Raw genomic sequence first — 22,673 nt, 5'->3', positions numbered from 1 at the left:
AGAAGGTCTATAAAAAAGAAGCCATTCCAGTCATGGAGGATGTTGAAGTTGCAGAATTTTCTTTGTATCAGTTTCCAAAGACAGTAGAAGATGATAAAGCAATCTTTACACATGTGGCTCGTATTCCTGATGTGATGCTTCACAAAGTAACTCCAACTCACAAAGTTTTGGTGAGATATTTGCGAACAGTTGATCAATCAAAGCAGACTGGAGTATTACTGGATGTTGCTACTTCGTCAAAGAAGAAGAAGCTTATCAAGAAAGATGCGAAGGGTTCATCCTCACAACAAATTCAAGATGAAGCTATTCAGACTGAAGAAACTTCATCTAAGTTGAAGAAAGAAATCATACCTTCTAAGTCTGGGGTATTGAAGAAAATTCGCAAGGCTGAGGTGAGTAGTAAAGGTGTTACTATTCGTAGTATTCCAGCTCCGGTTTCTTCAGGAACAAAGAGGCAAAGAGCTGAAGACGTTGCCAAAAACATGCAATGTACACTTGTCAAAAGGAGAAAGATGGTGATTCGCAATGAATCATCTGATGAAGAAATCGTACCAGGAACTCCACCAGTAACATCTATGGTAAATGTTTCTTTACCGATTATTCATACTTCGCAAATTTCTACCACTTTACCACTTTCCAAACCACTCGAAATAGTCACTACCAAATCAGTTTCTGAGGAGATACCTATTTCTGATACGGTTGTCAACGTATCTGATACGGGGGCACCTATCCTGAGTGTTGCAACCACAATCCCAATCACCTTACCTATTTCATTACCAGTTGTTTCAATTCCCGTTACCACTTTATCCACCACTTCATCAATTTTTGATCATGCTCTTCAAAACCCATTCACAACACTTTTTCCATCTCAGTCAACCGAAAATCCTCAACCTTCGCAACCTTTATCTGATAATGAAGCTGAAGGCGGTGCCTTTGGAGGGATCCTTGAAGATATTCATTTTGATTCAGAGGAGGAGGATATTCCTGATCATATGCTTATGACAGGAAAACAATTTAAAATCCTGAATCAGAAATTAAATGCTATTATTCAGTCGCAAGCTGATTTTGGCAGGATGTCCTCTATTTTTGCTATGGAGGTTGATGTAATGATCAAAGGGGCTGAGAAGCGGATTGTGGAGAAGGTTGATCAATCCGACAAAAATAATGAGTTTCGCATTCAAGCACAAGGGAGCAATTTTTCTTCAGCAGTAAAGGATTTGAAAGTTGTTGCAAAAGAACGTCATGTTCTTTTTGTACAAGATGTGAAGAAAGTTCGCGAAGATGTCAACTATCAGCTTCAAGAGTTGAAATCTGAACTTGCGAAGGAGCTTCAGGATATTCATGCTCAAAATGATGAAGTTCAAAAGCAGATTGCGGAGGTTTCTTCAAAAGTACAAAAGTTTGCTGATGTTCCTCATTATGAAGCAACTAATGAAGAAACAAAGGAGAAGCTTGATCAACTAACCAAGTTGGTGTCTGAGCTTAAAGTGATGGTTTCGTAATCTTCAACAACTCAAATTCTCACTCCTGAGTTCTTGTCTCTAAAATTTTTACTTTAGAACAAGCAATTCAGAAAGCTCTTGCTCCACTCGCAAATTTTACTTCTTTACTACCAAGGAGTGCCCCACCTGCTTTCACAGGGGTGCAAGGGGGAGAGAAAAGCTCAAGTAAGGAAGAAGATGTGAAGATAGTTGGGAAAGTTATATCTACTCAACTTATAACTACTCTTCCCATACTTACGAAGCCAATTTCCTCAACCACAGTAACCACAAAAACGATTTCCAAAGGAATTGTTATTGGAGAAAAAGAAGGAGGTTCAAGTTCAAAACCTCAAACAGATACAGTGGGTAAAGGAAAAGGGATTTTATATGAAAAATCAAAGGAGGAGAAGAAAGCTGAGGCTGAAGCCGAATTGGAAAGAATGAGGCAAGTATAGAGCATTATGAGGCAGAGAGCAAGTGATCCTCCCAGAATGAACAAAGGAGATCCTGCGAAGCTTTACTCTTACGAAACAATAGAGTCAAAAGTTGTAGGAAGGGAGATGTACGAATTTGAGAAGAAGCCGAAGAGGAGTTATGATATAGCGAACTCAGATAATTGTCAGCTGAATTTTCCAATAAATGAAATGCTATTCATTACTGCTCAGTACAAGATAAGTGAGAAGTTTGATAACCCTGATGATTATCCTCACATGAAAATCAGATTTCCTGCTGTCTTGGGGAAGAATCCAGATGACGTTTGGTCTTTATTGAAGATCAAAAAGGTGCTGACAATCAAGAAAGACGTATTGTTTGAAGATATGCTTCAAAATTTTCGTTATTTTGTTATCAGAGCAGACAACAAGCAGTATGACTTCACGATAGCTGATTTTCCATTGATGAACTGCAATGATTTAATTCAAGTGGCTCTGATCTTGAAGCATATGGAAGAAAATAATCTCAAAGGCTCTGAGACTGAAGTTTTCAAGGTAGGCTTCGCACATGTGAAGACATTCATCGACAACTACTTCGATTGTTTGGCTCTTACAGATGATGAAGTGCCTAATGTGCTGGGAAGAGAAGTAAAAGTTCCTTGGGAAGAAACTTTATCCCAATCAGCTTTGTCGAAATATGTAGTTGGAGAAATATGCCTAAAACCGTTCGGCATGGTGTTTTCTGGAAGAGACACAAAAGGGAAACCCAAGAAATTCTTGTTCAAAGTCTTAGAGATTGAAAGATATAATTCTTCGCAATATATGCACTTTATTGTTCGTATGAATAATTGCAAGAAGAATAATGAAGGAGACAAGCAAGATCTCAAGAAGGTGATCTCTTGGTATGGAGAAGTGCGAAGGACAATCCACTCTGCTGTTCAAAAGCTTATGGGATGAATAGCATCAACTGTTTACAAAGGGGGAGAATGTAGATGTAAAATTGTAAAAGTCGAATATAGTGTATTGTATAGTTTCGGATTTTATGTTATTTTACTAAGTCATCTGTTTTGCGAAGTGAAAATGTCTAGACTTAGTATATTTTTTGTACACTCATGTTCCCTATAAATAGGGACTGAGGTTAGAAGTAGAAAGGGACTTTTCGTAACAGATATTTCTTTTCTGCTTATTTTGTAATCAGTCTTTATTAATATGAGATCTGATTAATACTTACTCTTCGTGTTCTTAATATTCAATCACTCAAATCTAACTTTGCTTTCTCAAATCTCGATAACAATTCTCATCAATTTCAAAATTCAAATTTATATTTTCTAATTATATGTTAAATTTGAAGTTCTAATAACTTAAAAATTTTGATATATCTCTTAATTAATAATTTATTTAAAATGATTTAATTAAAATAATTAATTAATAATTATAAATTTTTGTTATTAAAATTTAATTAATTTTATAGCCCGTGGTTCGCACGGTTATAAACTAGTTTAAAATAAAATACTCAAAAAAAAGTACAGGGTTAATCATAGAAGTTTTAGCCATGATTTTGGTTAATTTTAAAAATCATCCAAACCTGTAAGCTTTTAATTTTTATTTTAAATAAAAAATTTATAATTCAAAAATTAATTTAAACAAATTTTTTTATTTTTTTTAATTTTTATTTTAAGTTTTAAGTTTTGGTTTTTATCTAGTTTTTCACTTTTAAAGGCTACCAACTACTTTCAGTGTTGTATAAATAAAACTATACCTTTTAACTTATAACTATCAATTAATTCTAAAACACACATAGTTTTCATTTCGATTTTTATTCCAACTCAATTGATATTTATTATCAGAATTTCCTAATCTTTGAGAATTTTGATATACGAAGAAATTGTCTTGGGTTTTTCCTTATCAAGTTGTATTGCATTTTAATTTTATATGATAATGATTGACAGTATTTATGTTTTATTTTTTAAAAAATACAACCCAAATACACCTGCAAAATTTTATAGACCACGATTATGATTCAAACTTATTTAATAGCATAAAGAGCAACATGCCACCATAATTAACTAGAATGGAATCAGTGCGCCTTTGGCGCTGTGGTTTTGGAATTAAACTGCATCACAGTTTTGCATAACAGTTACGTAAGACTTAGACATAGCAACAAAATATTTACAACATCAGATTTCTTGCATAAGGACATTTACATACTAACATAATATTCATATTAAAAGATTACTTCCTTAAGGGTTGTATAGGTACATATTGTTTATTTACAGTAGAACATCACTAAATAGATAAGCATATTACTTATAAGGATGCTTGTCTTCAGGGAGTTTCTTGATTTGTTGTCTGAGATTGTTGATAAGGGCGTCATATTTTCCTGCATTTCAAGGATGGTGTTGGTCATTTTTGCTGTCTCGTAGTGGTTGTCAAGCAGCACCTGTTGCATATGCAGGTAACTTTCATATGATGGTTTTGAATCCATCTGTGCCATCACTTCCGTCTTGTAGGTTTGGTGTTCCCAGGTTTCGCCGCGCATGTTTGTTAGCGACAGTTTCTCTGCCTCATAGTGAGCAATGAAAGTCTTCATTTCCTATAATGAAGTGGTAAAAAACTAAAATAAATACATAAATTTGACAAAGGTGAAGGAAAGAATCATTCAGTTCATATTTTGTGATGTTTGTTTCGTTTGAGAAATTCATCGAACACTTGACATACGTTGTCAAATAACTATAAATTTACAAACTTAGACAGGTGTTCTTACCTTGTTATCTCTGTCATGTAGGGTTTTGCCTTGGTCCAAAAAGAATCAAAAAGACCGGTGAAAGTTACACCAAAAGAAAAATCTGCACACGATAAGAAAAATCAAAAAGAATTTCTTCATATATAGACATCAAAACAACAATATGAAATATCATTAAAATATAAAATTTGAAGAAAAAAAAATAATAATTTTGTAACAATTGAACTTACAGGAACAACCAACTTCTGTGGGCCACGATGAACACTTGTTTAAGTCAAGCAATCGTAGAGACCGGGAAGACTTAGCTGTGAAAATTCCCTCTTGTCAAAATACTGAAAGTGAGAGTGAAGCATGTATTTCGTTTACATTCTAACTATTTTACCATCAAGAGTTATTATTATAATAATAATAAAAAAAGTTGTAAAGTATATAATTTTTAGAACAATAGAATAAAAAAAATGTACCTGAATCCCAATTGTGTACAACATTCTAATGGTGCTAAAATTTGATATTTTTCTTCTACCCTCTATTTCAAGTTCAAGTGCACCACTACAAATAAATATAATATATATATATATATATATATATATATATATATATATATATATATATATATATATATATATATAAATTAGGTTTCATTTGTCAATGTTTAAGTACAAAAAAATTTATTGTAATTGTAACAATATACAAGAAAGTATAAAAAATAAAAGGAAAATAAATAATACCTTGCCAATTTTTCCAGTAATACGCCCATGAGAATTTGTGGAGAATCTACGGGTGTCTCAAGCAACTGCACCAATTGCACTTGTTCCAATCTATAAAATTTAAGACATTAAATAAATATATAAATTTTTTTAAATTATTAAGAACTGTGAAACGTGAAAAGTAGCATATACTATTTTGAAAGATTTTTCTATCTTTTTTCTTTAATTCATGTCTCTACATATCAAATTTTAACAAATTAATTCAAATAATGAATACAAAACTAATTTTTAAAACAAAAATTTACCCTAATCTGTCCTGCTGCAGCCACTTTTTGGTCTTTCTTTCTCCATCCAACAGCAACTGAAGGGTCTGAGCCTAAACTTAGCTCTATTTGGAAGACACTCCAAAAATAAATATATAATAAAAAAATAATGTTTATTTTTTAAATAAAAAAAGAGCTTCTTATTCTTAATTTCTTACACTTGCGTTTGATGTTGCGGAGAGTTGACGATTCCAAAAGTTTGAAAGATTTATAGAACCATCTCTTAATGACATGGCAAGCCCCATTGTTGCAGTGGGATGACGTGACACCTATCTGAATCAACAAATAGCAACCTACTTTCATTTTTTTGTTTATTATAAATAAAAAATTAAAATTAAAAATAGCATCTTAAGTTTTCATTTCCAATAATACCACTGAAAGGGAAACCAATTAATCCTCTTAAACCAGTAGAAGCGATGAATTCAATGGAGGAAACAGAAGATAATTGATGTCTAAAAACAACATTTGCAGCTGCATCACCATCACTTCCTTTTACATCAGGGTCCCACCAATAGCAATAACATTAGTTTTTGATATTTGAGATTGGATTTCACTCTTCGTTGACATTCTGCAAATTTATAGATATGGGTACCAATCTTTTCAAGAATTTAAAGAATGTTATATAGATTACAAAATGAAAAGGATTAGAAATCATACGCTCTCATTAAACCATGCCCTGATAAAAAAAACTTGGAACTGATAATTGTGCTAGAATGACACCAGAAGGTTGAAAATGAGCAGAGGTTTTTTCGTCTTCTCTTTTACGTTTTAGTCTTTGAAGTTCTTCTTTGATTTCTTCAAATTTATTTAACTTTGGACAAAGTTCTAAACCAGAGGTTAACCCTTCCATACCATATATATCGTATATTTGTCTTTTGTTTTCATCAGTTAATATCTCATATGCTTCACATATCCTCTGAAAGGTCACTGTTGCTACTTCCTTTTGCTGAAAAAAAGAAGAAACATAAAAAAAACTTGAAATAATATGAAGTCTGTCTTTTTTGTAAATTTAAACCTGAAGAAGCATACATCAAATAACCTTTATTATTCTTATTGAAGTTTCCATCTGTCAATTTCGTCCTTCTTCTAACCTGTAAAACACAAATTAAATTGGAATCGTTGATTAGGTAAGTCAGAAAGAGGAGAGTCGTGGTGGTGTTGGTGGTTGGGTTTTCTGAATTATACCATCATGAAATAACATGTATGCCTGTTTCGTCAGTCTTGACCTTCTACCGATTATCGGTTGGACTTGTTGCTCTTCTCCCTTCTTAGTTCTTGGTCATTCTGCTCATAATCATTATACATATGAATTAATGTAAATATGTGATTTATATCATTTTATACAACCAACTTATATATATTTTCATATTAATGTGCTTCAATTTTTTACTTTAAACACCAACCAACTTATATTTTTACCAGTTTAGACAATATACAAGTTAAAAACCTGATAGTGGGATTCCTTCTTCTCTTTTCTTTAATTATCAGGTCTCAACTACCCCACTCAAGTTGATAAAAAAATATTGGAATACGAAACTTAAGTTGATCAACTGGGCAACCAAACCAGCTAAATAAGGATGCGATTAGCTATGCAACTGCAAAACTGAACGCATATAAAGAATACGAAACCTAAACTGAATCGTAGAAATACAAAAATACCCTTACTTCTATGGTATACTGTCACACCCCAAAACCGGAACGGCGGAAACGTTCTGGGGTGGATGACGTCATGTCAAGTATCACAACACATGCATTATAGTAATCAAAGTACAACAAAACATTGCATTAATAGTAATAGTTTTACATGGTTACATTAATACATCAAAGTAATACAAGTAATAGAATAAATTCAGTGTGGTACTAAGCTATCTTCATCAACAGCTCCGAGGATGTACCTGTCTAATGCTGACCTGAGAATACAAGTTATTTGAAAAGCGAGTATCAACATTTTTACAAATGCTGCTGAGTTCATAAGTATTTAGTGTCATTTAGTCAAATAATGTTATGAAGTAATAGTTTAAGTGTTTACATTGCATTAGAGTTCTTTCCAGAAAATCCTATATTTTCTTTAATAAAAGCAACCTTCTACCAAGACTGGTCAGTGTTATTTGGTAAAAAGTAGTTTTCCCTAAATTGCTATCATTATCAAAATACTGAATTTGATTAATGAGGGAAGCAAACGACATCAGGGAATAATATATGCTTCATCAGTGAGGACTGTTGACTAAGGCAAGGAATCATAGACTCCAGGAAAGTATCGAATGAACGACACGCCTGGTCCATTCTAACAAATGGAGGCACAGACCCCAGAAGGTACCAAATGAAAGGTACAACTGGTAAGGTCTCAAACAGTGAATATAGACCCCAGACAGTATCAAATGAAAGATACGTCTTGTAAGGTCAAAACAGTGAATACAGTGAAGACAGTAGATACAATGAATACAGTGGATACAGACCCCAGACAACATCAAATGAATGATACGTCTTGTAAGGTCAACACAGAGAAAACAGACCCCAGACAGTAATGAAAGATACGTCTTGTAAGGTCAAAACAGTGTGACTCTGAAAATGAATTACCAGCATACAATGTAAATTGCCGATAAGATACCGTTACCTTAAGACCAAAGAATTATAAGGTAACCCGGGATACTCGTAACCATACTGACTAGAGTACCAGACACCCTACAAGCATCCAAAATATGACATTTATCACCCGTTGGCTTGGTAGGCCAGGACTGTAGCTAGCAGTCTGGGTGCGGGGTTGTCAATCCCGTATAGATCTATACACACAATGTCCGCTCTCCCTACAGGAGATTCTGGTCACCAACTAGATGACGGAGAAGGCCGTGTCCTGAAGATGCATCCCAAATAGTGGGTAGAGACTTCCAAATAGTGGGTAGTGTGTTTCTAATGTAAGTGTAAACTAGATGTAGATACTCTTAACTGAACTGACTAGAGAATTCCTATATGCCCATACTTATACACATAGTATATAACTAATGAACCAAACGACCTTCGGACGACCATCCGATCCCACCAGACCACATCTCAACGAAGAAAAAGAAATAGGGCGGGCGAGCCTTCCTAAGTCTTTCAATAATTACTTATATGTATCTATATAAGCACAAACATACATCTAACTATGACTGTGTGTGTAATAAGTAGAAGTGATTCTTATGAAGTAGGAGTGTCTAACAAGTGAAGTAGGAGCGGTCGCAAGTGAATTAGGAGTGTCGAACAAGTATAACCGTATCACGAAGTAGAGACAACTATGAGTGAAGTAGGAGCGTATCGAGTATAAGTGAAGTAGAGACGATATCAAGTATAAGTGAAGTACAGTCGTATCACTAAGTAAGAGTGTGAACAAGTATAAGCGTCCATCAGGTGTAAGTGTATCACGAAGTGGAAATGTTATCAAGTATAAGTGTATCTCGAAGTGGAAACGTTATCGAGTAGAAGTATAAAAACATAGATGTAACTTTGGAAAACCTTTATATTTTAAGAAAATCACGACTTGGTATTCCTTTGTGAAACATGTTTGATTTAAAAATTTTAGAAATTCTTTGGAAACCTTTCATAAATCAGTTTGAAATGAAACTTTGATAAAGCAGTAAAAGTAAGTACTTGAACAAGTGAAAACCTTTTAGAAAACCATTTATAGCATCCTACTCGGTAAAACAGTATACAGTGTGGTAAAATCTTGTGCATGTGGGTTATCAATCACATGTGATTGATATGATAACTGACATGTTTAACTTGTATTCCCCCCTATAAAACATGTAAAAACATTTAAAAGGTTCATTAAGGGGTATGAACTCACCTGGTGTAAGTAGGTCCGACGAAAGTGCCGTTTGGGCGTTCGGTGTCACATAAGGACTCGAACATAGTCAATGACCTATTTAACATATGATAACATATGTTCACATACAATTAGTATATTTAATACTAATTAAACAAGTATACGCACTCAAAGGAGCGGAAAACACTTTAGATAAGTGTTTGGGTGTCCCGGGTAGCGTTTAAAGGTGTATATTGCTTAGGAATGGAGTTTACTCTCCGAGAGTAAACTCCTATCTCTTAGTTTACGGCCCAGGGACTACTCACCATGATTTTACGGTCGTAAACTCATGGTGAGGGGATTCTATTGTGTTTTAAGGCTTCTACTTGTTCATGGAATTATTCTAGGTCCAATTCCAAAAGGCATGAGTGGGTTTAGGGTCTTTAAGGGCACTATAATGGAGTTTATGGCCTAGGGACAACTCCTAAGGGAGTTTACGGCCGTAAACTCTTATTCCTTGAGTTTTGTGAAGTTTCAATCCCTTATATCACTTCTAGTAATTTATTCAAGGCTATAGGGGTGTTTGGGGTTCTAAAAGGGGTCTCCTTTAGAGTTTATAGCCTAAATGACCAATCCTTGAGAGTTTACGGCCGTAAGCTCTATGGCTTGGCCATGAACTCTCATACACCCACCATTCTTTGAGTTTAAGCCCTTGTTTCAATCCTAGCATTTTATGGTAAATGTCGAAGGCCATTTGGGGGACAAAAACCAACATTTTGGCTTGGTTTGGGGAGTTTACGGCCTTGACACATGTCTGGGCCGTAAACTCCTTTTAATCCTCCAAATCTTTATGTTTAAGTGATCTAAACCCAAGAGGATAAGCCCCTAATTTATGTGTTAATCCCTAGGGTGATTTAGGAGTGTTTTTGGGACATTTAGAGAAGGTTTAGAGGTGTTTACGGCCTAAGCAAGTGCTTGGGCCATAAACTCTCTTTTATGCTCTAAAATCATGTGATTTAATATTTAAACACTCCTAGAAAAGTTCTTTAATTTGTTCCTAGGCTTAAAGGGACAAGTTTGGGTTATTTTGACCTTGATTAAGGGGTTTACGGCCTAAGGAGGAGCTTAGGCCGTAAACTCCTCTTTCACAGCTTCTATGTCCGAATTCTAAGCTATAAACACGAATCAATATGTTTAGAACAAGCTAGGATAAGCGGACTTACGATTTGGAAGCATTTGATTGCGGATTCGGGTCGAAAAGGAGTCTAGAGAGAGATTATAGAGAGAGAGGGTGGAAAAGCTCCAAATGGAGTTTACTCCCCTTTATATATGGGTGGGAGTTGGATCTCAGTGGAATTCTACCCAATACTGCCGTTATACAGGGTTTTTGGTCGCACCCGATTTAGTGGTTGTGATAATAAAACTTAACATTTTTCCAAATAAATGGAAATGTGTGTTATGTGTTTTTATTTCCTTTTATCACGACTTAACGGCATATAAACATAAACATTTGAAATGTTTATTAAATTTGACGACCTCTAATTAACAGCACTTTTATAAACTGGAATATTCCGTTAATGGTAACGGGGAAATGTAACGGAACAACTTGGGTTGTCATATCATCCCCCCGTTAGAGGGAATTTCATCCTGAAATTCAGGTCTAGGCAAGGAAGTAGGTATGAATGGACAAGTAGGGCTAAGAGAGTACTTCCTATACGGTTCTCCTCGCATTCCCAAGTGAAATCTAGTCTGTGTTTGTCATTCCGACAGACCTTCACGTACGGGATGCGGATTCCGTCTAGTGTAGCTAGTGGGTTCGAACTGGTGTATCTACAAGGTTAGGGTTCTCAATGGATTCTATCAAGATGAGTGAGGCAAGAAGAGTGTCGTTGGGTAATCACATATCAAGTCTAAGAAGTGGATCGACCGGGTGTGAATCTTGTGGTATATCCGAAGGTAGTAGCAGCCTGAAAAGGGCTGGACCAAGTCTCCATGGGGATTCTCATATGGTCCTAAGCTCTCAGAATGGTAGAGCTTTTCAGTACTTAGAACATAGTATATTTCTATGGCAAGATCATCACTGGCATGATCGCCATTCCGAAGTTCCTAACGTTCTCCCTCGTACTGTGTGTGTAGTTCTTCGGGTTGGTTCTTAGGAATCTCGAGTGGTCTTTGGTTTCGTGTTTTCTGTCAACTGACTGATAGAGGCTTTCTGGATCATCGAGTGGGTTGCGTGACTATGGTTATCGGTCTGCTGTAGAGTGTCTATCTCAAGCTTGTGCAAAATGGACCTGCACTAACGAATCTTGAGACACGGAAACCCTAAGGGTCGGGGAGATAGGGTTTCACCAGACGAGTGTTGGACTATCTCGGGAGGTGGTTCTACTATTTCTGTGTGAGATAGTATTCTTGGAACACCTAATAGTCCAGGGATTCTCCAAGACTTTAGTTTATTCTAGTGCAGAAAGCGCATGTTCCTACATAACCCTTCGACTAACACCATGGCTGGTGTCACGTCTATAATCTATTAAGGATATGGGTCACGAGGTTTCATGCAACTACTTTCGCACTTTGACCAAGTATTCTTGGCTGCGAAGGTTATCCTGTGGTTCTCGGTGTCCTAGTGTTTACTTCGGAGAATGCTGTTTATCGTCTACAGGGCGACGATGATTTCCTCCATGCAAGAGGGTGGAGGATGATAGGCACTGTTCGTTTACAACAGGGTGGACGAAGTGCCTGAGTAGTGCGAGCATCTACTGCAACTACTCTTCCCAAGGTTCTGAGTTTCCTCGGTCTAGGTCAACTCTAGTGAGTATAGGGTCTCATCACTTGGAACTTTACTAGCTCAACCCGCAGTGATTCTCTTGACTCCGGCTCCTATGTTATGGAATAGGGTGAAAGTGTTTTGTGAAGAGGTCCGTGGTAGAGATCATGCTTGGCTTAACCACCAATACTTGGTGTATGCAAGCAGTATACAATTAAGGTCGGCAGGATGTTCAGCTGTGCGACTCCACCCCAAATCCACAACCCAACAACGAACAGGGAGTAGGGAGGAAACGCACACCTTAAATCTTTTTGATCTCAATTATATGCCACCTTTATGCCTATGCCTAGTTATAGTGGTTAGTCTCATGAGTTCGTTTCTCTGGGTTCAGGAACCAGATGTGCGGGGTGCGAAGGGTCTCCCGGGGGAATCTACGGAGTATGCTCCAGATGTTTATTGTCTTCTGAAGTATCTACAGTGTCTTTCGCTTCGGTGTCCATCTAACTACGAGGGGTCAGTCAACAGCGTACGGTACCCTCTCTTGGGTACTTCGGAAGGTTTGAGATAAGAGGGACGATTGACGGGTCGCATTAGGTTTGATTATTTGAGTTAGGTTTAGGTTCGAAAGAACCTTTATGCGCCGACATGGGTACGGAGAAAGTTCTTTTTACACATCACTAAGAATGTACACATGGTTGCACGAAGTCGAACCATGATCAATAGAGTCGTCGAAGTTGGCGCACTTCGACATGATATAAAGTGAAGATCGATAAAGTCATATGCCGAATAGGCACACAAGTTCTAGGCGTCTCGGGTTTCATCCTACGTATCACTACCGCGGGTACTTGGACCGATAGAGTCGACGCGGAACTATAGAGAGTCCTAAGTGTTTCCGAATAGAGTACCTTTTCATGAATGGATTCTCACGAGGCATTTCTATAATCGCCTCACATATACTAGTCATGTATATTTAAGGTGGGGAGGACTGTTGACTGAGCGACCCCGCCCTAAATCCACAACCAAACAAGTAACAGGAAATGAGGCGGCATTCGCTCACTCTAGGTCTGTCCATCTTAAATCTACATGGCCGTAACGTATATGTTTAGCCATTATAGTTTTACCTAATGAATTTTTAAATTTTATAACAGTGCTGCGACTTTCGCCTTACTGGGAAGAATTTACATTGAATTAATCTTTTAATGTATTTAGTTTAGTTATCTAAGATCGAGAGACGTACCAAAATCTAACGAGCTCCTTGATGCTTCCCTCTAAGCAGTAGAGTCAAGCTCCTCCCGTGTCTTAGTTGTTTCCTTCAGTTGGGCAATCCCTTTTGAAGTGTCCCATTTCACCACATAGGTGACAAACGGGATTGGTCGCCGCATTAGTGATCGATGCAATACGCTCCACCGGAATTCTGCATACACAAGCAGTATGCCCCTTCATGTTGCACCTAGCACATAAGAGTTCCAGGCAGGCACCATGATGATGGTAGCTGCACTTGCTATAGTGGGGAAAGTCTCCTAGGTATGGTCTTCTTGAGGTCGGGAGGGAAGGATTGACAGGAGTATGGACTGCCTCAGCTCGTTGCCCTTCGGAAGGTCCTTGAGCCGAGGTACTTCCCTCCTCAATCTTGAATTTTCTCTTTAGTGGGTTCGATGAACGTTCTTGGGTGACTGGGTATGAAAGTGTTGGTTGCTGCTGTCCATCGCCAGGATTGAAAATCCCGACAGGGCCCTTGCTAACATTGGCGGTGTTAGCATTCAGGTGAGCCACGACAGTTGCTACGGCTGCTGAGACTGTAGCTTGGAACGTAGCTTCATCAAATAAGAGAGCAGGTTTCTTGCTTGTGGACTGGTTACGCTTCTTCAGTGGCATGGTTTTTCCTACACGGAAAGGAATACAAGGTAATGGGAGACGATGGTTAACCCTGGACATTTCTGTCTTGAATGTATTAGGCATAAACTTTCCCGTGCCTCGGGTATTGGTTGTCTGAGTGTCGACCTACATCCCTATGATGTAGTCCTGGTATTCAAAGTAGGAGTATGAGTATCGGAAAAACGCCATAAGATGCGAGTTGTTCCTACTAAGTTACCTTTATACTGGGAAAGGTTTCACTCTCCGGCCTGGAGAGATTTGAGAACGGTTCGGAACGAAACTGCGGAAAGAGAGGCTCACAAGGGGAAATGACTAAATTCTCTCAATAGAGATGCGGGGATCCGCCCTAATCGTGTATCTGGCAACGGCAAACGACGTTTTACCTAACACATAGCATGAGTAGTGTAACCACTAACTCACTAAATTGTATTATTTTATGGGTGTATTAGCGTGACGAATACGAGGAAAAGGCACTTCCCGTGTTCCATGTACTGGCTCCCTCGGTCTGCCTCGTATCTTTGACTGGAATCGGCGTTGGTTTCCTTCGGGTAGTTACCTAGGGTTCTTTTCTCGTATGGACATATTGAATCTCTACTCTGCCTTGCTTCTGAATCCCGACCATGGGTGTCACCACTTCATGATGGATGACTGGAATCTCGGAAACTTAGGCGAATCTCTCACCACTGTCCCTAAAAAGATATAGGCACTTGGTGAATTCAATAGTCTCGACCCGGTTCATTTATTTCCGAACAGGAAATTTTCTCAATGAACCTCTTCTGGTTCTGAATCAACTCTTCTGTCGTGTACTGAAGTGGTTAGGGTTGTCTACAGGGTTCGTGCGAGCATGGAAATGTCTAAAGAATCCTAAGAGATTATTAACAGTTCACTGGATGATCCATATCGAGTCCTGCTACGATTACATAGGGTATACAAATCATATATAACTTAGATCCGATAGGCCTTCGAATATGTGATACTACTCAATATCCACATCCCAACGAGGAAAAGGAAGTAGAGCGAAACCACACATTCTTAGCCTACGGGATCCTTATTATATATAACCTTGGGAGTACACCCTCTGTAGTTGTAGGTATATCAATAAGGATCTTTTTGTTCCTCACGCAATGTGACATCCCCAAAATCACGGCCAGAAAAGAACGATTTTGTTTATGCTTTATAAAAATCAGAGTACTTCATTTTATAAAAAGGTTGCGGAATTTGTTCCCAGAAAAACACGATAAATACGTTATTAAAACATTTTCGAAGAAACGTATTTTTATTCATCTTAAAACGTTTGGGATGTCATCGTTAATACAGAAACATAAGCATAAACAGAACTTACAATTATTTACACTAGTGATCTACATCTCTTTAAATCTCTCAGTGTAATGTCACTTCATATCGCCACCTGTGATGTAAATAAACTGAGTGGGTCAGGTTGGGAAACCTGGTGAGTACATAGGGTTTTCAACCCACAATAATATAGTTATTATGTTTAAACAATCAAACAATCAACCCAATTACCCATCCCCATTATCTTCTTTTAGTCTTCCCTAAAGATATTATCTCAAGGGTCATCTCCTATATCATATTTACTTCTCATCTCCTTACATCGTATTTCCTTATATGATTGTTCCTACGAACTTTACCTAAGGATCATCGCCTACATTGCATAGACAATACTAATCCGGGGATTACTCCCTCAATATGTGTCTAGTAAGAGTTAGGGTATCATCGCATGATTACGCAACCACAACATCGCCTGGACTTGTAAATCATGATAAGGGTTAGTCTATCATCACATGAATACGTAGCCACAACATCGCCTGGAGTCGTAATTCATAATAAGGGTTAGACTATCATCGCATGAATACGTAGTTACAACATCGCCTGAACTTGTAATTCATCACCTACAGGTTACTAGCCCGCTGGTGTTTCCACGGGGTTGTCTATGATAGTCCGTGGTTGCCATTTATAGTCTGGTAGATGACTACATCTCCAAATTGTCGGACAAGGTTGTAGTATCCTACATCACCGATTCATAATCACCTATCTATCATCACCTTCCTATCATCACCTATCTCTCATTATTTTATTTCATCACCTGCCAACTATTTCATCTACCCATGTTTTATCCCATCATATTTGTAGATATAAAATAACTATACAGTTTAAATCATTTAAAACATGTATAAATCATTCATCCAGCGTAGACAACAAGTATTCTAACAATATGCACACATAGCACGTAATTTATATTAAAATACTTCATATCTATGTGTAAGATGAAAGGGACTATGCACTCACCTGAGTAGGTGGTGACTCAGCACTCGGACAGCGCTTCGATACTCTCAAAACGATATTCCTTCGATAAAACCTAGTACCAATACCACTAGGGTTTAGTCTAACGATAACTGCGACAAATTAATTAGTCTGACTATTATTAAGCGTTAATAACGCTCAATATAACTCATAATAATAGCCCAAATAATTATTTTAAGGACCTAATAACATTCCTATAATTATTTGAAAGCTATATTAAAAATTGCGTAAGCGTAGCATACTTACAGCAAATTTTATCGAAAACCGGGACTTAATTGGAGCAGCGTTTCGAAACCGAAAAACTCCTTTTTCTCGGGACTCCGGGAGCCTCGGGGCTTCCCTAGGGTGCTAGGGAGGTTCCCTAGGGTTTGTGGGTGTTTAGAACACTTAGAGAGAGAAAGAAGTTAGAGAGAGAGTGAAGAAAGGTGTGAAAAATGAAGGATAATCGGCCCCCTTTTATAGCCCTGCGAGGCCTCGGTACGCTGGGCGTACCTCAGACCTATGCGGGGCGTAGTCATCGGATAAGAGTGCCAGCGAGGGTCCAGCTGTCTAACACTCGGAGTAGATCAGGGCGAGGGTACGCGGTGCGTACTGGCTTCGGACGCGGGGCGTAAGCGAGGGCGACGTTGTCACACCCCAAAACCACGAACGGCGGAAACGTTCAGGGGTGGAGGACGTCATGTACAGTATCACAACATAGTAATATAATAAACAAGCAACAACATCATCCATTTGCATTATAAGTAAAGTTTTAATACATGTGTGTTTCTTTCATTGTAGTAAGACACCAAAAATATACAATCAAAATAAAAGACGAGACTTGTCTGCTCCGTCTTCTCAAAAACCCGGCCTCCGTACCTGTCTACTGATGACCTGAGAATACAAGTTATTTTGAAAGCGAGTATCAGCTTTAAAGTTGGTGAATTCATAAGTATATAAGTGTCATTTCCTTGTTTGTGAAAATCTGTTATAAAGGCCATGTAAATCGTTAAATGAAAATGTTGATGTACGTATGAAAACCCTAGAAAAACCCTTATTTTCTATAAGTATGAAATGTAGTCTTCTACCAAGACCCGAATGTTTTGTAATGACAAGGTAGTCTTCTACCAAGACCCGAATGTTTTGTAATGACTAGGTAGTCTTCTACCAAGACCCGAATGTTTTGTAAGTATGATGATAGCTTTTCCTTTCTATTGACTAGTACTAGAGTACTTAGTCTAACTCCTCGTTTATGTGAAAGTATCACAAAATAAAGTAAATAGGAAAAATATAATCATGTAAGTGTTAACCCTGGGTGACCAGGATTATCACGACATCGCCGAAGCGAAAGGTATACCCGATGAACATCTGAAGATTGTCCACTCACCCTCTGTAGCGGCAGCAGGGTGGAGAGGGGGGGGGGTTAATCCCATAACAACGTTAACCTAATGATCATCCGAAGATTTTCATCTCATCCCCTGTTGCAACAGGAGATGGAGGAATGGTTAGTTCCGTAACTGACCTCTAATATCAGAAACAACCTTAGACATCCGTAGATGTTCATCACCCAGTGTTGCTAACAGCTGGGTTCCGGAATGGTTAGTCCCGTATAGACATACCATTGAACTGGGATAGGCAGGAAAATTTACACAGAAGGTACGAATAAATCTTCCTAATAACTCTAGGTACAAGTATCCACGTAAGTGAGTACAGGATAATGTATCTAAGTAACAGTATTCATGTATGGTATTCATGTATCATGTAAGTATATGTAAACGTACTCATGTATCATGTAATCAAATGTAAAGGTACTCATGTATCAGGTAATGTACTAGTATAGACTCATGAATGAACTGACTCTTGTGTGATTCCTTGTAATAGGAATTATGTTTGATATCTCCAAATTATCCCTATGATAGTTTGTTGGAAGGTAATTGGTTGTTCAAGTAGGTTTATACACTCTTACTACTCAAGGGTGTGAGAAACTAAATGAAAACTGTAAACTATAACATCAGTACATATATAAGAACATAAGTGTACATACATAGTTTAGTTTAATAATGTAAAATGGTTTTTATAAGACATCTTTTGGATTTGAAACAATAATTAACAATGACTTGATGTCATTTTTGATATACATTTCAAAGGTAAAACAATTGATAACAATGCGTTTTTAAGATTTAAAACCATTTCATGCATCACATTTTGTAGTATGTGAAATCTGTTAAATGACAAACACAGTTATAAAATACATATAATGATTTAATAACATGTTTGTTTCTACTTGTATTTCCCCCCTTTTAAAGCATTTAAAATCATTTAAAACATTGATTAGGGGTATGAACTCACCTGTAGTTGGTGATTGAAATGAAATGAACGGTATCGGATTGCTAGGTGTCAAGCGAGGACTTGTGCACACACTACGATCCTAATGAACATATAATCACACATATATGTACTCAATTAGACTCAAATGACTAATTGATAATGTTTAAGACATCCTAGGCATAATAAACACTTTATATAAGTGTTTTAAGCCATAAGGATTGCATCTAAGCTATTGTGGGACAGGGTATTTGTGTTTAGGGTTTCCAAAGGACCCTATAGGAGAGTTTACTCTCTATAAACCATCACACATGGAGTTTACGGTTGTAAACTCTTGAGTTTACGGCCGTAAACTCCCAAACATGTGTGTTTGGTGTGTTTTGAAGTCCCAAATGCTTTCTAAATTGTTCTAACTTAGTGGTTAAGTCCTTGGAAGGGTTTAAGATCTAGAAGTACTCAAATTAGGAGTTTACGACCGTAAACTCTAAGTAATGTGGGTTTTTGTTGTTTTCAAGCCTCTTGCACTTGTGGGATATGTTCTAGACTTTTATTCCTAGCATATGAAGGCATTAGGCACACCTTAGTGCCCTTTTTAGGAGTTTACGGCCCAAGAATGATGTCTTGGCTGTAAACTCACTTGGTTAAGTGATTTTGATGTGGTTTGGTCCTTCCATTAAGTGTGTAACAATTTCTTGTAAAGGACTAGGGCTTTAGGTGTCATGAAAACACACTTTTGTCCATTTAAATGGAGTTTACGGCCTAAGCTTCTCTTGGGCCATAAACTCACTTTTGTTTGTGTCATTTGATGTGTTTAAGACCTTGTGCTACTTGGGAAAATAGCCTAGATACAAGCCTTAAAGTCCTAGTGTCCTCAAAACACCATTTAGTGTTAGAATATGGAGTTTACGGCCTAAGAGAGTTCTGGGCCGTAAATTCCCAATCTTGGGTGGATTGTGGCTTGCTTTCTTGTCCCTAACATGCTTACATAATCATCTAAGGCCTTAACCTAACACAAGTATCGGTTTTGGCTTCGTTTCGGGAGTTTACCGCTCAAGAACACCTTGGGGTGTAAACTCCTAGATTTCATGTTTTAGCCTTCTAAATCATGTTATAGACACGTATAAAGCTTTCTAACATTACTATAAAGAGTTACTCACATTTTGATATAAAAACCCGAAGATCCGTCAGAGAGAAAATGGCTTTTCTCTAGTCGGAAATGTGAATAATGAATGATTTTGGTTTAGAAATCTATTTATAGTCCTGAGATATTTTGGCAGAAAATATTTTTATTCCTGTAATGATCTCTAATAAAATAGAGTGTTGGAATAACAGTGTTGCACAAAACCCTAGTGCACCCACTCTCCTGATATTTCCTGAAGTGTAAACCCTGAATTTCTCAAACTTACGCGAAGAGTCTGAAAATCAACTGTGACTGCTACAACTTCTATTGAAGTGATATAGTTTGTACAGAATGGAAATTTTGGGTTGTCACATCATCCCCCCGTTAGAAGGAATTTCGTTCCGAAATTAGAATTTAAGCAAATAAGAAATTACAAATAACTAAGCGAAAAGGTGAGGGTATTTCAGTTTCATCTGATCCTCACGTTCCCAAGTGAATTCCGATCCACGCTTTGCGTTCCAGCGCACCTTCACTATCGGGATACGGTGCTGTTTTGTTTGCTTGACCTCTCGGTCCATGATCTCTACTGGTTCCTCCACGAAGTTGAGGCTCTCGTTGATCTCGATCTCGTTGAGTGGAATAACAAGAGTCTCGTCGGATAGACACTTTTTCAAGTTCGAGACGTGGAAGGTAGGATGTACGTTACTGAGTTCTTGCGGTAGATTGAGTTTGTAAGCTACAGGGCCGATTCTTGCAAGAATCTCAAAAGGCCCTATGTATCTTGGATTGAGTTTCCCACGCTTTCCAAAGCGTATCAAGCCCTTCCAGGGTGAGACCTTCAGTAGGACTCGGTCGCCCACCTGGAACTCCAAAGGTTTCCTACGCTTGTCAGCGTAGCTTTTCTGTCGGTCTCTAGAGGCTTTCAATCGTTCACGAATTTGAACGATCTTCTCTGTCGTTTCCCGAATGATTTCCGGACCCGTGAGAGTGCTTTCGGGAACTCGTCCCTTAGCTAACTGTGTATCACCCACTTCAGCCCATCACAGAGGGGACCTGCACTTTCGGCCATAGAGAGCCTCGAATGGAGCTGCCTTTATGCTTATGTGATAACTGTTGTTGTAGGAAAATTCAACTAGGGGTAAATGAGTATCCCAAGCTTTTCCAAAGTCAATCACACATGCACGCAACATATCTTCTAAGGTTTGGATAGTTCTCTCACTTTGCCCATCGGTCTGTGGATGGTAGGCTGTACTCATGTCCAACCTAGTTCCTAGGGAACTTTGTAATGACTGCCAGAACCTCGAAGTGAATCTACTATCACGGTCTGAGATGATAGACTTTAAAAAGTAAAATAATAATAATAATAAACCTGTGTGTCACTAAGAATACAGCAAAACCAGAAGTTCTAAGCATCTGTAGCATTGGGACTAATGAGTTGTCTCATTGATGTACCTAATTTTGAAAAAGTTTAGAAAAAAATAAACAAGGGCAAAATTGTAAAAAGTATGAACTTAAGGGGGAAAGTCGTTTTTTTTTTGCAACCATCTACTTCAAAGTTCCATCACGATGGCAGAGAACCACAGCAGCCCTGACATCTCTGTACATTCGAAAATTGCTGCAAAAACACGAGGGTATTTTGGTCTTTTAGTACAAAAACAAATGAAATTGAATTCGTGGTGAAATACATCCAACATGGAATTTGAAGAAATCTGAAAAAATTGAATTGAATTATGTTCATTTGGCAACCGAACAAAACAAACAAACAATGAAATGGAATCATGAATTCCAATTCCCACAACTTACTCTTTTTCTTCTGAGATTTTTCCTGATTATTATCTTTAAAGTCAACAAGTTGAGCAAATAAATAAGCTTCAGCCAATGAGAAAAGGGTATCAACGAGTGCATAATCAGGCTCATTAAATGCATCAAGAACCAAAGTGTTGCCATATGTAGCAACTTTTTCATCTTTTGACAATAACCTACATCCATGATATGCCACTTTCACATATTTATGTCTGTCCATTTGTAAAAAAAAATTTTAAAAAATATACAACACTGGGATTCATCTTTATATGATATGGCTCAAAATTTATACATGAAAAACACAAACCTTCAATATATTTCCTCACTTTTTTATCAAGTACCAATCCTCTCACCATGTAAGTCCAATCAAAAGACCAATCAAGCAACTGCATCAAATAGAAAACTATAAAATATCCAAAACTTATAGACTACAACAGTTTTTTTTTTTCTTATTAAGACATTGTAATTTGAAAATTTTACACAAGTATAGCATTGTACTTTCAACATTGTAATAATAAAAAATGAAAGTAGGATGCAAATTTCATGGTTCTAATTTGCATTGAATTGGGATAAGAGTGGCTTTTAGTTGATGAAAAGGTTGGAGAAAAACATTATAGATTTTGATTATACTATAATACTTGTATATTTCTTTAAGTATTAATATAATCCCAACTTGGTTATACTATAAATTGATGGTCGTGATTTTGAAAGGTCAACCTACGACAATCATACTTGTATATTTCTTTAAGTATTAATATAATCATCCTAAAGTTGTACTGAATTTGTCAGATTTGCTGAAATTAATGAGTTTAAAAAAACTTCATACTTGAAGAATTGTTGTGGACCCATATATAGTCTTGGCTTATGGTTTTAGTGATGAGTTTAGGTGATACCTTAATTTTGAAATTTCATTGTTCAGTAAATACATAACGGTTTTATATGAATCTTTATATATAATTTGATAATGTGAATTTCGATTTCATTTTCAAAAAGGAATCCAATCCACATTTCACTCCGACATA

The 22,673-nt window shown here is 37.2% G+C and overlaps 1 pseudogene; it reads right to left on the bottom strand.

Moving 5' to 3' along the window:
* Nucleotides 1-4,178: 4,178 nt before the first annotated feature.
* LOC145045218 (chaperone protein dnaJ 13-like) lies at nucleotides 4,179-21,871 on the bottom strand (annotated as a pseudogene).
* Nucleotides 21,872-22,673: the final 802 nt, after the last annotated feature.

This window comes from Lactuca saligna, chromosome 5 (assembly GCF_052625555.1).
Source record: "Lactuca saligna cultivar CGN05327 chromosome 5, ASM5262555v1, whole genome shotgun sequence".
Classification (NCBI taxonomy): Eukaryota; Viridiplantae; Streptophyta; class Magnoliopsida; order Asterales; family Asteraceae; genus Lactuca; species Lactuca saligna.
The sequence above is the reverse complement of the archived record's forward strand: the minus strand, read 5'-3'. Positions and strand labels throughout refer to the sequence as shown.